This window comes from Monodelphis domestica, chromosome 5, assembly GCF_027887165.1.
Source record: "Monodelphis domestica isolate mMonDom1 chromosome 5, mMonDom1.pri, whole genome shotgun sequence".
Lineage (NCBI taxonomy): Eukaryota > Metazoa > Chordata > Mammalia > Didelphimorphia > Didelphidae > Monodelphis > Monodelphis domestica.
Window position 1 is genome coordinate 203,229,531 of NC_077231.1, and position 15,081 is coordinate 203,244,611.

General features: G+C 40.6%; 1 protein-coding gene across 1 annotated transcript in view; it reads right to left on the reverse strand.

Annotated features, from left to right (window-relative positions):
• The window catches only part of LOC100021001 (mortality factor 4-like protein 1), a 109,751-nt gene that overhangs the window by 93,562 nt on the left and 1,108 nt on the right, over positions 1–15,081 (reverse strand). The gene's annotated exons all lie outside the window — the stretch shown is intronic.

Genomic DNA, 15,081 nt, shown 5'->3' on the forward strand with positions numbered 1-15,081 from the left:
TCACTCTTTTGCTTAGAACCAAAACACAGTATTGATTTTAAAATGGAAAGTGTTTTTAAAAAAAGAATGAAGAAAATTTTATATGTTTTTACTAGATCTGGGCTCAGGACAGAAGTATTTATGAATCTACAAATATAGATAAGTAGGCCAAACAGAAGGAATATTAAAATATTTGTCAGTGATTTTAGAAGACATCAGAGAAGTTCCAGTCTTGAGGCTTAGAACAGTGATATTGAATTCAAAAGGAAACGGGAGTCACTAAACCATGCATAAAGATCCCTATGGGCTACAAATTGAATTAGTCTTAAAATATGTTATTTATATTTTATTGTATTTTTATTTATGTTGTTAAATATTTCCCAATTATATTTAAATCTGGTTCAGGTGGTACACTGGAGTGTTGTAGGTTGCATGGGGCCACATGTTTCATGTTTATACATTAGAATATGGAATTATTGGGACAAGCTAGTTAATGACCCAATGAGTTTTTGCACGATAGAAATCAACAAAGCTGTGCTAATGGAGAAGTCAAATTAGTGTAGTACCCTCTCTGGGTTACCTCTCCAACTTGGCAATTACAGTTTACAGGTTGAGTCTCTCATGGAAGGCTTACTCCTAGGTTTAAAGGCTCCTTTAGGGCTACACTTCTAAAACTGTGATTCATGAGCCCTAACCAGTATGTTTTCCATTAGCAATCAGCCAGTAGACACAATTAGCTTTTAGCAAAGGCATTTACTAAGATGGGATAGTGAGAGTGATAGCTACAAAACATTCTTCCCGCTCTCAAACTTAAGCCACGACTCCCACAAATATTATAACACCCAGAGAAAGAGCAGGTACAAACTTAGAGTACAATGGAAATGGGGAATACACATAAGGACCACAAGGGGCCAAGTCAGCTCACAATTCCTGATAATAAAGGGACTTTCTCTCTTTTGGAATCCAAACAAAACTTGACTTTTAATTACCAGGGATTACTTTCTTGAATCTCTCCCTCTCTTTTTGGCTTTTAAAAGTCCTGTTCCTTGGAGCTGCCTCTGGTGACTGCTTCTTTATGTTTATCTATATAAAGGGTCCTTTCTTCCTGCTGAGTATGGTATCTCTTTATTAGCTAAGTACCTCTACGTCTAAGTAATATGGCCATACTTCTATATGGGGGTAGTGGGTAGAAAAATTACCACCTTCCAACCTAGAAAAAATTCCCTCTTAAGGACCATTGTTGGCTCCAATTGAATAGCTCTAAATGTATGTGTGTTTGAGTGTGTATATACACATATATAAACACATAGATATAAATAGAATACCATGAACATATATAGTCATGTAGGTATATGTATACACACATGAATATTATATGTATTGTGTAATATTATAGGTATTATATATTCTTTATATGTGATATACATATTATATATGATATATGTATTATATATTTACATATGTATTATATAATTATACATGTAAATGAAATAATTATGACTATAATGTTACTATGTTATATGATATGTTATATAATTATATAATCTGTAAGTTATATTATATAATTATATAACATATACTATATATAAATATCCTAGCTGTGTATTTATATATAATACATGTGAGGTATATATTATATATATAAATGAGGTAAGAATATTATATATATATATACATATATATATATATATATAAGTAAAACATTCCTACCTCACTTTTTTCTGCTTCCCTAAACCCTACTGGAAGTGAGGTCACAGAGCCATCACATAACCAATTATTGCCCCTCACATGGGGCTTGTAGACACCTACTCATCATCAGAGCTGGCTTCTCTCGCTGTCAGGTCTAGGTTCCCAGAGATGGACCACCACCATGCAGCTAAACACAAATTCTCTAAGTCCTAGGGGCAGCCATGTTGAGGGGGAAACACTCCTCTTTTCCACCACTCCAACTGTTGCGTCCACACTGAGGCATTTCTATTTCTATAACTAGTCATTCATAAGGTACCACATCACACTGGGCTCCAGCGGGTGTTGACAGCCCATATACGAAGTGTTACATTTATATATACTAGCTACTCACAGCAATGGCACTTTTAGATCTTAAACATAACCAACAAAACAAACATCACAGATATTCATGTATTGAATCAAATGTATAAATAAAAAATATATGATCAATTACATATAAAACTGAATCACACTTTGCCACCAACACATTCAATTTGTGGGAGCGAGTGGATCCGTTCTTACCGGGGCCTGGTAGGAAAGCACCCGAAGAAGAAAAATCAGTGTGCTTGGGGCAACTCACAACTCTAGAGTACAGGCTTTGAAGTCATTGTCCACTGAGGAATATCTCCACCCTGTGAAACTCCATCTCTTAACTGACTGTTTGCTGGGATTCTACTGTCCAGCTAGACAAATAGATTTCCCTTTTATATGTGAAAATAGCATGGAAATATCTTCCAATTTACAATCACCCATACAAAGGCACTTAGAAAATGTTCTCTTACTGTCAATAGCTGTTCCCTTTAAAAGGCAGAGCTGCAAAAGCTGAAAATGGTGGCCCTTCTGGGGACAAATGGCCAGGTCTAGCCAGTAATTAATTCACTCACCCAGCTGCTCACTGTCCAATCAGAACAGAACTTACAGCAAATAGATCAGGTTGAGTCTCTGAGCAAGGCAAACAAGCCTAGCCTGCTCTTTCTATAAAGCAGAGAAAGAAATGTTTAGAGTCGCTGTCTTTCCCTTTATTGCTTTTTCCCTTTCAAACCAGAGGAGAAGAAAAGGTGGAGCACAGACGTTTCTTTTTTACACCCTTACCTTCTGTTTTAGAATCCATACTGCATATTGGTTCCTAGGCAGGAGAGCAGTAAGGGCTAGGCAATGGGGGGCATGTGACTTACTTGCTCAGTCACACAGCTGGGATGTATCTGAGGCCACATTTGAACCCAGGATCTCCTGTCTCTGAATTCACTGCACTGCCTCACTGCTCCCTACCATATACTTCTGAGATGCTTCAACTCTCTTAAACTCTGGGTAGCCATGAAGAGTAATTACTGAATCAATAAAAATTGAGTAGCCTAAGCCTCCTTGTCAGCTGACTATTCTTGCTAATGGTCAATGCCCTCCTGCCCCCCCCTTCTAACCAGTTCAAAAACTGCTTTTCCAACCTTCTTCTCTTTCTTCAATTTTTACTTGCCAGATTCTTTCTCCTATTTCCTATATCGCCGATCCCCAATATTTTTAGTAGTCTCCTGGTTCTTGGGGTCTTTCCTTTCATTTAAAAGGTAAAAAAAATCCCAAATCCCCACGTTGAAATGGGCAGTTCTTCTTCAATCATGTCAATCATACCTCTGTCTCCAAATGTTTATATGATTTCATTTTTTTTTGTTTTACCCTCTTTAATCATGAAATAGTTATATGCAAATGAGCCAAGAGACCATAATGTTCTGTAGCACTCAGTTCTCAGCATGTTCCTCTAAGGTATTTTGGGTTGGTTTTTTTTTTTCAAACTGTTTCTTTGTAGTCATCTATTTCCAATTTTCGGCAAATAAAAGTTATCTTGGCCCCATTAAGCCATCAAACTGTTTATATATACAAAGTATCATCCTTTATCATTCACAAGGTTTAATGAATCTTCATCCTTATACTACAGTTCATTTAAAAACTACTGAAATCCCATCTGAAAGCTATGGTTCTTCTCATGCATATTCATCCGTTTATACTAAAAAAAGCATTTTTACTTTCAGGTATCAAAATATTCTTATACAACAGAAACAATATCTCACATCCTTTGATTTAAATCTTTTTCTTTACCAAAAGCATTCTTTCTAGCCTTTTCAACACTAAACACAATACTAAATCACAATAGGGTCATAGATTCAGGGTTTAAAAAAAAAGAATTTGGAGGCCATCAATTCCAATCCCCTCATTTTACAAATGAGGAAACTGAGTTCAGAGAGATAAAGTGACCTGCAGGAAGGGATGGAGCTGGCATTTGAACCCATATCTGGATCCAAATAGAGAACTCTTTTCGTTCTATCACAAGATAAAGGGATTCTCCCCCCCCCCCCCCCCACTTGCAAAATAGATTAAGATAATATCAGGAAGCACTCTTAGCTCTACTAGGAAGAGAAGTACTGGAGAAATACCAGATTGCAGTGTTATTATTAAGCAGTTCAAAGAACATTCTGGACAGGGAGTCTGGCACAAATGCAATCTCAAAAGCTCCAAACAGCTTTATTGTGCTCTGAAAACACTGCCCCACCAGCCAGGATATGAGTTTGCCAGCTGCATGTAGGAGAAGTGGGCTGTTCTTGGGATTGGTCTGTTGCTTGTGGCACAGTCCTGCACTGTTGCTATGCCAAAGCGAGCCCTTCGTGCAGGTGAGCTCTTCAATTTGGGCTCGAGGGTAGCTAGCCCTTGCCTCGATTTGCCTTTCCTTCCTCCTAATACAAGGCAGGGATTATTGACTTTGGCATCCAGGGTCTACAGGTGGCTGCTGACAGTGTTTGCCTGTAGGAAGTCAGAGAGAGTCAGTGCGATTAAGGCGAGTCCATAGGCAGTAGTAATAATCCTGCAGGAAACAAACCCTGCCTCCAAAGACAGCTGAGCTATAAATCGAGAAATGACTGTGAAGCTGGAGACCTGCTGGCAGCCTTCTGCCCTAAATAGCCAAAGGAGGCTGTTTCCCAGTGGGGAGAGCTTCTAGGTGGTAGGGGGTGGAGCGGAGAACCCGGCACAGGGGTATCGAACTAGCAAAGGGGGGAGGACGGAAATGATTGGTTCTGGGAGCGCTAGCGTGCATTTCTGTTCCGTTGTGGACCTAGGATGGAGCTCAATCACCTGCCCGCCAAGGCAGCTGGAAGGTCTGGAATCCCAGGGATCCTCAAGGCCTCTGTTTATTGGCTTGTGGTCCATGATGGGTGCCCTCTTTGCCCGGAGTTAGGTGCTAACAAGGTGACGGTCACTCCATGATCCATATAGGTCAGTTGACTTTCAGATAGCCTTCCAAAGCCAAGGTCAGCTGATTCCTGGACCCCAGCCAGACACGGGCGTCTGATGAGAAAGGGAGTAGCCGTGCCTCAATCCAAGCCTGCCCACAATGACTGGGGAAAAGGCTTACAGCACATGGACTCCTAATAGTGGGAGGCAGCTCACAGAATGGAAAGAAAAAAGGATTTGGAACCATCAGACCCGCACTCTGATTTCAGCCCTGATGGGAAAGACTCAGGGGCTTCCAGGTGGCCCAAGGGATAGAGCGCCAGGCCTGGACTCAAAAAGACTCATCTTCCTGAGTTCAAATCCAGCCTCAGACGTTTATTAGCTGTGTGTCCCTGACTCAGTTTTTCCATCTGTAAAATGAGTTGGAGCAGGAAATGTCAAACAGCATCTTTGCCAAGAAAACCCTAATAGGATCACGAAAAGTCAGAGTGAAACATGACCGATTCACAAGTGCAAGATCAAGTGACCTTGGGCAGATTCACTTACTCTTCTAGGACTCAGCTTCCCTACTTATAAAATGAAGACATTTAGACTCTAAGGCTCCTTCCAGCTCTCAATTCAATTAATGACAAACCTGGGTTTGAGGCCAGGTTCTGCCATGTATGGGCTACGTGACCTTGAGCTTCTCAACCTCTCAATTTTATCATCTGTAAAATGGGGACAAATGTGTTTATGCTACTTAATTCACAGGGTTATTGTAAAGAAAATACTTTATTAACCTTAAATGCTATAAGGATGGGATAATAGAAGAGGGGTCGACTGTGTCATACATAATGCATTATCCACATACTGAGTTGGACCTCTGATTGCATTCAGTTGGACATTTCCTCCCAGAAAGCAGATTGCAAGTGATTTATTATGTCCTAAGACCCTTATCCATGGCATTCTATAAATTCACCCTAGAGGGTCTGCCCAATGTAATGGGGACCTCCCTTGATGTAATGAATGCACATTATCCTGCTAGGACAGATGTGATCATATTTGTTTTCATCAGGGGTAACTGAGGCACATGAGGGAGTGAAGTGCTCCACCCCAGGGCACCGAGTAAGTCAATGGTAAAACTGGGAACTGAACCTCAAGAAGCCTGCTCGGATGATTGATCCTGATCTGCTGAGTACCAACAATATTCTTCTTTTTTTTTTAATCCACTCTAGAATACACGAGGGAGGTTCTGCTGGGAGCTGTTATGTAAGGCTCCAGCTCTGGCAAATGTGATCTACGAACATGTTTTATCTGAGCACACTAGCCCCCAGACTACCTCCATCTTAATTGTCAGATTTCACTGCCTTTCCATCTAGACCAATAATCTTACAGAAGGGAAGAGAGGATAGTGATGGGGAAAAGAGAGGAGAATCCGATGGGACTGGGGAGAAGGGAAGAGAGAGGGGTGACGCAAGCAGAATGCTTCTGTGAAAGAAAATGCTTTAAGCCACCTTATCAATCAACAGCCCACCAGAAGGAGCTGCCTGAAGATTTTTAATTAAGATTTTAACATCCAGGAAGGAAATTGCAAAAGTACCCTGATTAGGCAGCCCCCAAAAGGTCACAAGTGATTCGGGTTGTTTAATGTCGACAAAAAACAAACACGTACAGAAAAGTGAGGTTTGGTGAGTTATGTCAGATCTCTTTGATCAGGGAGGCCATTTATAGGACCGGAATTCAGCTCACGTGCCACTCAATGTGTGCCTCAGTGGAGCACGGGTCCTTTCTCCCTCTGAATAACTCAGCAAACCCTGATGAGAGAAAGAAGAAATAGGGCTGACGCTGCAGCATGAATCAGAAGCCCAGGGCCTGGCTTGCTGGTGCACTGCTTTGCAGAAGGGAAATCTCAAGTGTTAACCTCTCTCCAGCCTACTGGGCCGTGCATCGCCCCCTTTTCATCCTCTCTGCTTGGGTCCCCCGTGGAGCCAGGAGTCTGTGCACGCTTAGAGCAGCGTGACGAGGCAGCCCAAACATACCCCAAGGGAGGCTGTGGAAGGAGATGAGGCCAAGCCAGATGCCCGAGTGATTCTCGGTGCAGAATGATGGGGCTCCAGTTTTGTTTTGTTTCTTCCTCCCTCCCTTGTACTTTCTTTCTGGCTAATTTTTAGCTCCGATTCCCTCAATACTGATTGCTGAGCATCAAGGCTGGAAGCCACTCTTGGCACCGTGCCTCCAGGCAAAGCTGGCTCCTCAGACAGCCCAGTTCTGCTGGGGAGAGAATTGCGTCTTTGCAGTTTATGGTGGCTTCTCCGGACTTTCTTCTTGATTGAGAATATGGAGATGTGGGTGCTCAGAGAAGGGCCTGAGACCACATAGCAGGGGATTTAAGCCTTGTCCCGGGTCAGGCAGGGCAATTGGAGCATGGAAGGAGAAGAAGAGGATATGTTGTAAGCTCAGCTATTCAGCACTGGGATGGTTTCGTGGTGGAAGGAAGGTTATGAAATTATCCATTTTTTTATGCCTCTGGGGCCTGACATTCTTTGGTGAGGATAAGGTGGTAAAAAAAAATGGTCATTTTAGGAATAGCTAGGTAGCACAGTAGGTAGAGAGCCAGTCCTGGAGTCAAGAGGACCTCAGTTCAAGTCTGGCCTCCGATACTTCCTAGCTGTGTGATCCTAAGCAAGTCACTTAACCCTAACTGCCTATCCCTTGCTGTTTTTCTGTCTTAGAATTCATATAAAGGCAGAAAATAAGGTTTACAAAAATCCACTTGATACTTTGTCACCACTCTATGCTTCCATCAAGTGCCTATTTTACTAAATAATATTCACTAAAGATTGAACAGACATAGAAATATGATTTATGTGTGGTTTAAGTACCCTCAAATAAAGTAGCCAGGGAAGTAGCTAATAAATGGTTAATAACTGGAGCTGGGGGGGGAGAGGAGAAATGCATGCACAAGCTTTTAAGTTTGAATTATTAACACTTTCTTAAGTCTACAGAATAAACAATTAATCAAGCCCTGATTTGTAGTGATTGCTGATTTTTAAGGTGTAAATGCTCACACTGGAAATTTAACAGTGTGTGTGTGTGTGTGTGTGTGTGTGTGTGTGTGTGTGTGTGTGTGTGTGTGTGAAGCACAACTAGGTGGCTCAGTAGATTGAGAGCCAGGCCTAGAGATAGGAGGTCCTGGTTCAAATCTGACCTCAATTATTTTCTAGCTGTATGACCCTGGGCAAGTCACTTAACCCCCATTGCCTAGTCCTTACCGCTCTCTTCTGCCTTGGAAATAATACACAGCATTGATTTTAAGATGGAAGATAAGGGTCTCACAAACTGGTTAGAGCTGGCTCCAGCACACCCCTGATTATAATCTGGAATTAACCTCAGTTTTAGACTACCAAAAGCTAAGCCTGGATTCAAAGCCCACTTTGAGTTATTATCTTTTCAAAAATATAGCTTAGAAGATCAGAAGATATTATGCTACTTTTCATGAGCCTCAAAATTAAGATATACTAATTAAAAGTATTCATTTTTGGGTTCAATTAGATTATCTTCATCCTTTATTTAGTAAAACTGAAGGAGCTGCTAGAACTTTTGTCCTGTAGCACCCAAGCGAGTAGAGTACTGTATTTCCCATGGTATTCAGGACTCAGCTGGAGATTTCTAAACACCCTCAAAAAATGTGAGCAAACAGAGTCTTGACCCACTTGATCAAGCAAGTCCTGTGAGTTCTACAGTCTAGTCCCTAGCTTTACCCTTAATATATTTGTATGCATACATATATATATATGTATATATATATATACATATATATATATATTTATTCTGGATACTCCCCCCCCCAACAAACCCATCCATCCACTCATTTCATCTTCTGTATTGACATATATCCAACATCTCTGAATGTACCTCACAACTTATCAATAATCCTTGAATTGGTATCACATAGACCAATCTCTGTACCCCTTTTATACTCTTAAAAATGATCAAGAATCCCCGAAAGAGATTGCATGTGGATTACAGGTATTGATATTTACTATATTAGAAATTAAAATGTCTTTGTATTATTATGAAAATAGTTTTGAACCCAGAAGTCTCCTGAAAAACCCACTCAGAGAGCTGCTGGTCTTTAGCAAGAATGGCAAGATCTGTATGATTCAGTTCTCCAGAAATATGTTCACAAGAAGGTCATTGGATAAATATTCCACGTTTAGAGGAAAACAATCAAATTAAAGTTTGTTAATGGTCAAAACACAGATTCTTAGGCTAAACCTGCTTCCCTTCCTTTCCACAACAAAAATAGAAAGGACTTTTACACAGGACTAAAGGTAATCTTTTTCATTTGTTTCATTGATTGCTATTATATTCTAGGTTTTAAAAAAATGATATAGGGCAGGCATGTGGCTCAATAGATAGAGAAACAGGCCTGGAGATGGAATGTGACCTCAGATACTTCTAGCTGTGTGACCCTGGACAAATAATTTTAACCCCAATTCCCTGGCTCTTGCCACTCTTCTACCTTAGAACCAATGCTTAGTATTTATTCTAAGGCAGAAAGTAAGGGTTTATAAAATGATATATTTTTCATGCAGATAGATCATTGATTCATTTGGAATTTATTTTGGTCCATGGTGTGAGATACTGGTCTGCTCACTTCTTTTCCACCAAACTTTTGACTACTCTTTACAAACAATTTTTTCTTTAAATTATGAATATTTTACTCAGTGTTTCTTGACAATGGGTTGACTGCACATTATTCTCGTATATATCTGTCATTTTAGTTCATTACTTTCTAATCTCTTCCATTACCAAACAACTTCAATAATTTTTGTTTTACAGCATAATTTGAGTTCTGGCAGTACAAGTCCTTGCCCTGATTTTTCTTTTTCATACTTTCCTTTGATATTGTTTACCTTTAGTTCTTTCATATTTTTAAAACTAATTTTTCTAGTTATATGAATTATGCATTGTTATGTTGATCTTTAGAGAGAGGAATTGAGAATGGCCCTGTGATGTTATCAGTATAGATAACTCTCACTAATGATGTTGGTTGGAACCCAAGTCCGTCTTCCTGATTTTCAGGACAGTTCTGGAACCACTAATCCAGACTGCTGGGGTGTATGGGGTGTTCAGGGTGGACTAGCATCTCTGGCATGAGGGCTTGCCAAGAACTTTTTAGGGCTGCTCGTCTACCTTCAGTGTCCCCCTTTCACCCAACTCTCATCTGGGGCTCTAAGAAGTGGTAGCTTAACAGGAGTTGCCAAGATGTAAAACATCTGGGCAGGAAAGCTAAACCAGGTCAAGAGTAACTAACAGACCTCCAACCTGTCACTGAGTTAGGTGAGTGTCTACCCCAAGCATGGGAAGACTTTCCCCAGTGGAATGGATGGATGGATGGGAACATTTTGTTCCAACAGCCATGAAAAAAAGCTGAAGTAGGCACTATGAAACACTTAGAGCCTGGTCAGACATTGAAGATGCGAAGGTTAGCCACTGCATCCCTAGGCCATCATGAGCCATCTTGACTTTTGTCCTGCCACTGGACTTTGATGACTCTGGTAGAGAGAAGGAAGCTGATGCTTGTGCAATTCTGCCTCACATCACTCCAGTTTTCCAGCAAGTCAGGAAATCACCCTTATGATGTCATTGGTCCTCTTCCAAAAAGAAGGGTGAACAACAACAACTACACCAGGCTGCCTCAGCATAGCATTAAAGTATAATAACATTTTTTTTAATGATGGAAGGAGAACTAGATTTAAAGTCAAAAGATTAGGATTTTAATCTCTATTTCTTTCACTTTCTTACTTGCTTCTTATATATAAAATTGAGAGTTGGACTAGATGACTTGTAAGTTCTTTTTAGCTCTAAACCTATGATCCTATGGACACTGAATGTCTCTTCAATTATGAAAATTTTCCTTTTATTTTTATAAAAGTTATTTTTATGTTTTTCTTTAATTATTATCTCTCAATAGATTAATTCTCGGCTACTTTGTTTAAATAGTATTTCTCTTCCTATTGTTTTTTTCTGGTTTGAATTAGTCACACACAGAAATGCTAATGATTTTATGCCTTTGTAACTTAAAAACATTTTTTAAGAATATGAAGGACAGAAGTATAACCAATCTTTTATTTTCTTTTTTCTCTCTATCTTTTTTTTTCAACTCTCCTCTTGGCACTTCATCTCTCTTCTCTCTCATTTCCTCTTTTTGTGGCTCTTCTTCCTCTCTACTCTTAGCCTCCTAGACTGGAAACCAGAAGAATAGAGTTCAAGCCTTACCCCTTCTATTTTGTTGGCATTGTTTAATTGTGTACAATTCTTCAGTACCCCATTTGGGCTTTCCTTGGCAAAGCTACACAGAGCAATTTGCCATTTCCTTCTCCAGCTCATTTTACAGGTGAGGAACTAAAGTATACAAGGTTAAGTGACCTGCCCAGGGTCACACAGCTAGAAAGTGTCTGAGGCCAGATTCGAATTCAGGAAGATGAATCTACCTGAATCCAAGCCCAGCACTCTACCCACCGAATCACCAAGTTGCCCCTTCTGTTTATTAACCATTTAATCATGAGCAAATCACTTAATCTATTTAAGCCTCAGTTTCATGATCTCAAAAATGGGAATAATAATATTTGTACTGGCAACCTCACAGGGTTGTGACGATGAAAGCATGGTTAAGCTGCACAGTGTCCTATTAGCCTATTCACTTAACAAACATTAATTAAATATTTCCTATGTTCAAAGTACTGTGCTAGGCGACAGAGAACCAGAGACTTCAAAACAAAAAAGTTCTTCCCCTCAAGGGGTTTACAGTCTCCCAGGGCTGGACTAATGTCACATGAACTCAGGAAAGCATATCAGGCTGAGATTGATGGGGGTAAAGAATACAAGACAAGATGCTCCATAAAAGTGTGAGAATCCTTTCGGCTAAGGACATCCGGGAAAACTGAATGCCAAAAGATGCTTTCAAAGCTGAGCCTTGGAGAGACAAGGACTCCAAAGAGCAGAATTGGGGAGGAAAATGAATTCCAAGAGTGAGGGTCAGCCTGCATGAATGTGTAGAGAAAGGGGGTCAACTTTTGTGGAGTTCACAGAATAGCTGATAAACCACTTGGGCTAGGATGCTGCTTCTGAATGTGAAATGATGTACGAGACTATAAAGGTAGGTTGCTATCAGATTGTGGAAGACTTCCAAAGCCAGGCTAAGGAATCTGTATTTTGTCCCAGAGGTAATAGGGAGCCACTGAAAATTGCTGAGTAGGGGTATGACACCTGTGCCTTAGGAAGCTGTTTTTGGCAGTAATGTGAAGGATAAATTGGACAAAAGAGAATATGCAAGGAGAGAGACCAATTAGAGGGACTTAAAATGTGATTTATTATTTTTAGTCCCCTTCTCTCCCCCTCATTCTTCTCTTTTTCCTCTCTTTCTTTTCTCATTATTATATAAGCCTAGAATATGTCAAACACAAGAAGGGGAGGGGAGTAGCCAGTCAGTGACTGGGGGCCACTTAGGAGGGCCCAAGGGAAAGAACGCTCCCAGGAAAGAGGGTGGGGTCCAAAGTCTTAATACAAGAGAGTAAACAGAAAGCCCTGCCAAGGAAAGCCCAGATCATGGGGCCCGACAGCCAGATCCAAAGAGTTAGACAGGAAGCAGAGAAGAAATTTGTAGCAGAGGTTCAAAGATGTAGAGATTGTCTAGAGTTATAAAGAATGTATTTCTAAGCAGAGGAGTAGGTATGAGTGAGATGATAGTTTGCCATGCAATTTTGATGTGAAGGTCACGTTTTCTACAGTGCAATGGGGGGGGGGGTGTCATACAACATCCTCCGTGTTCCCAACTGCAGTAGCACTAGATGATCTGGAGCAAAACAATCTTATTTGCTCTTTCGTCCGTCCTTCCTTCCTTCCTTCCTTCCTTCCTTCCTTCCTTCCTTCCTTCCTTCCTTCCTTCCTTTCTTTCTTTCTTTCTTCCTTTCTCTTTCTTCCTTCCTTCCTTCCTTCCTTCCTCTTTCTTTCTTTCTTTCTTTCTTTCTTTCTTTCTTTTTCTTTCTTTCTTTCTTTCTTTCTTTCTTTCTTTCTTTCTTCTTCTTTCTTTCTTTCTTTCTTCTTTCTTTCTTTCTTTCTTTCTTTTCTTCTTCTTTCTTTCCTTCTTCCCTCCTTTCCTTCCTTTTCCTTCCTTCTCCTTTCTTTCTTTTCTCTTCCTTCCTTCCTTCCTTCCTTCCTTCCTTCCTTCTTCCTTCCTTCCTTCCTTCCTTCCTTCCTTCCTTCCTTCCTTCCTTCCTTCCTTCTCTCTCTTTCTTTCTTTTAAAAATTTTACCTTCTTTCTTAAAATCAACACTGAGGAAACAGTTCCAAGGTAAAAGAATGGTGAGGAGGGGCTAGGCAATTGGAGTTAAGTGACTTGCTCAGGGTTACACAGCTAAGAAGTATCTGAGGTCAAATTTGAACCCAGGATCTCCCTTCTCTAGTCTTGGCTCTCAATCCACTGAGCAATGTAGCTGACTCATCCTTTCTATCACCACCATCACCAGCAGCAGCAGCTCTTGACTGTAATTTTCTTGAAGTACCAATCTGACCATGTTACTCTCCTACTCAATAAATACCAGAGACTCCCTGTCACCTTTCTGTTGTTCATTCATTTCAGTCATGTCTGAGTCTTCAAGATTTTGTGGGGCTTTCTTGGCAAAGATAGTGGAGTGGTTTGCCATTTCTATTTGATAATGGGTTTATTATGCATTATACTGATAGATATCTATCATTCTGGTTCCGTTTTATCTAATCTCTTCCACTTCCAGACAACTTTAATAATTATTGTTTTATAGTATAATCTGAAAACCAAATTATTGCCTTTAGGATCAAATATAAATTCCTCTGTTATTTATTATTAAAAAAAAAAAAACTCTTACCTTCTCTCTTAGACTTATTCTTGAATATTGGTTCCAAGGCAGAAAAGCAATAAGGGCTAGGCATTTGGGGTTAAGTGACTTGCTCAGAGTCACACAGCTAGAAAGTAAGGCCAGATTTGAACCCAAATTCTCCCAACTCCAGGCCTGACTCTCTATCTACTAAGCCACTGAGCTGCCCTTTCTATTTATTATAGAAAACTCTTGACAACCATAGGAAGGGATGCATTTCCAAAGGGCATCCAAAGTGATGAGGTCTCACTCCAATTTCCCCTCACCATGCCTTTGACACTCTTTTATAAACCTATGCTTCTTTTGCTCCTCACTTTCAATATCCTTCCTCAAAACTTTTTTTTCAATTACCAAGCATTTATTTTCTCTCCTTGAAAAAAACAAAACAAAATGAAAACAAAACCCTGTAACAAATATGCATTGTCAGGCAAAACAAGTGCTCACAATGGCCGTGTCCAAAAATGCATTTCTCTCCAGTGTCCTTCCAAGGGAGATCACATTACATACGCAGCACTGATAATGAACTTTGGGAAGCATCACTGTTCCTGGATGTGCTCTGCCTCTGGAATATGCTCTGGGGCTTAGAGGAGACAAGCTTTGGGGTAAAAGAATTATGATGGCTTTCCTATAGCCAATTCTGACCTTGAGCCCCATCCATCTAGGAAAAGCAAAAGGAAAAAATGGTGGACGAGGAAGAGACAATTGATGGGTACTAAAGAAAATATTCATGGTGCCTGAGTTGAACCTTGTGCTAGGAGTATCCAACCATCAATTACACTACTGTTGAGGGGCAGCTAAGTGGCTAGAGAACTGGGTCTGATTCAGACCTGGGTTCAAATTTGACCTTAGTTAGTTCCTAGCTGTGTGACCTTGGACAAGTCCCTAGCTTCTAATTGCCTACCTCTTACTGCTCTACTGCCTTAGAACTGATACTAAGACGAAGGTAAAGGCTAAAAAACAAAACAAAACAAAACTGAGCCTGAGGGAATGGGGTTCTCCTCTCTCCCTCTGCCTCTGCCTCTGCCTCTGCCTCTGCCTCTGCCTCTGCCTCTGCCTCTCCCTCCCTTCCTCTCTCTCTCTCTCTCTCTCTCTCTCTCTCTCTCTCTCTCTCTCTCTCTCTCTCTCTCTCTCTCTCTCTCTCTCCCTCTCTCTCTCTCTCCCTCTCTCTCTCTCTGTCTCTCTCTCTGTCTCTCTCTCTCTGTCTCTGTCTCTCTCTGTCTCTCTGTCTCCCTCTCTCTGTCTCTCTCTCTGTCTCTCCCTG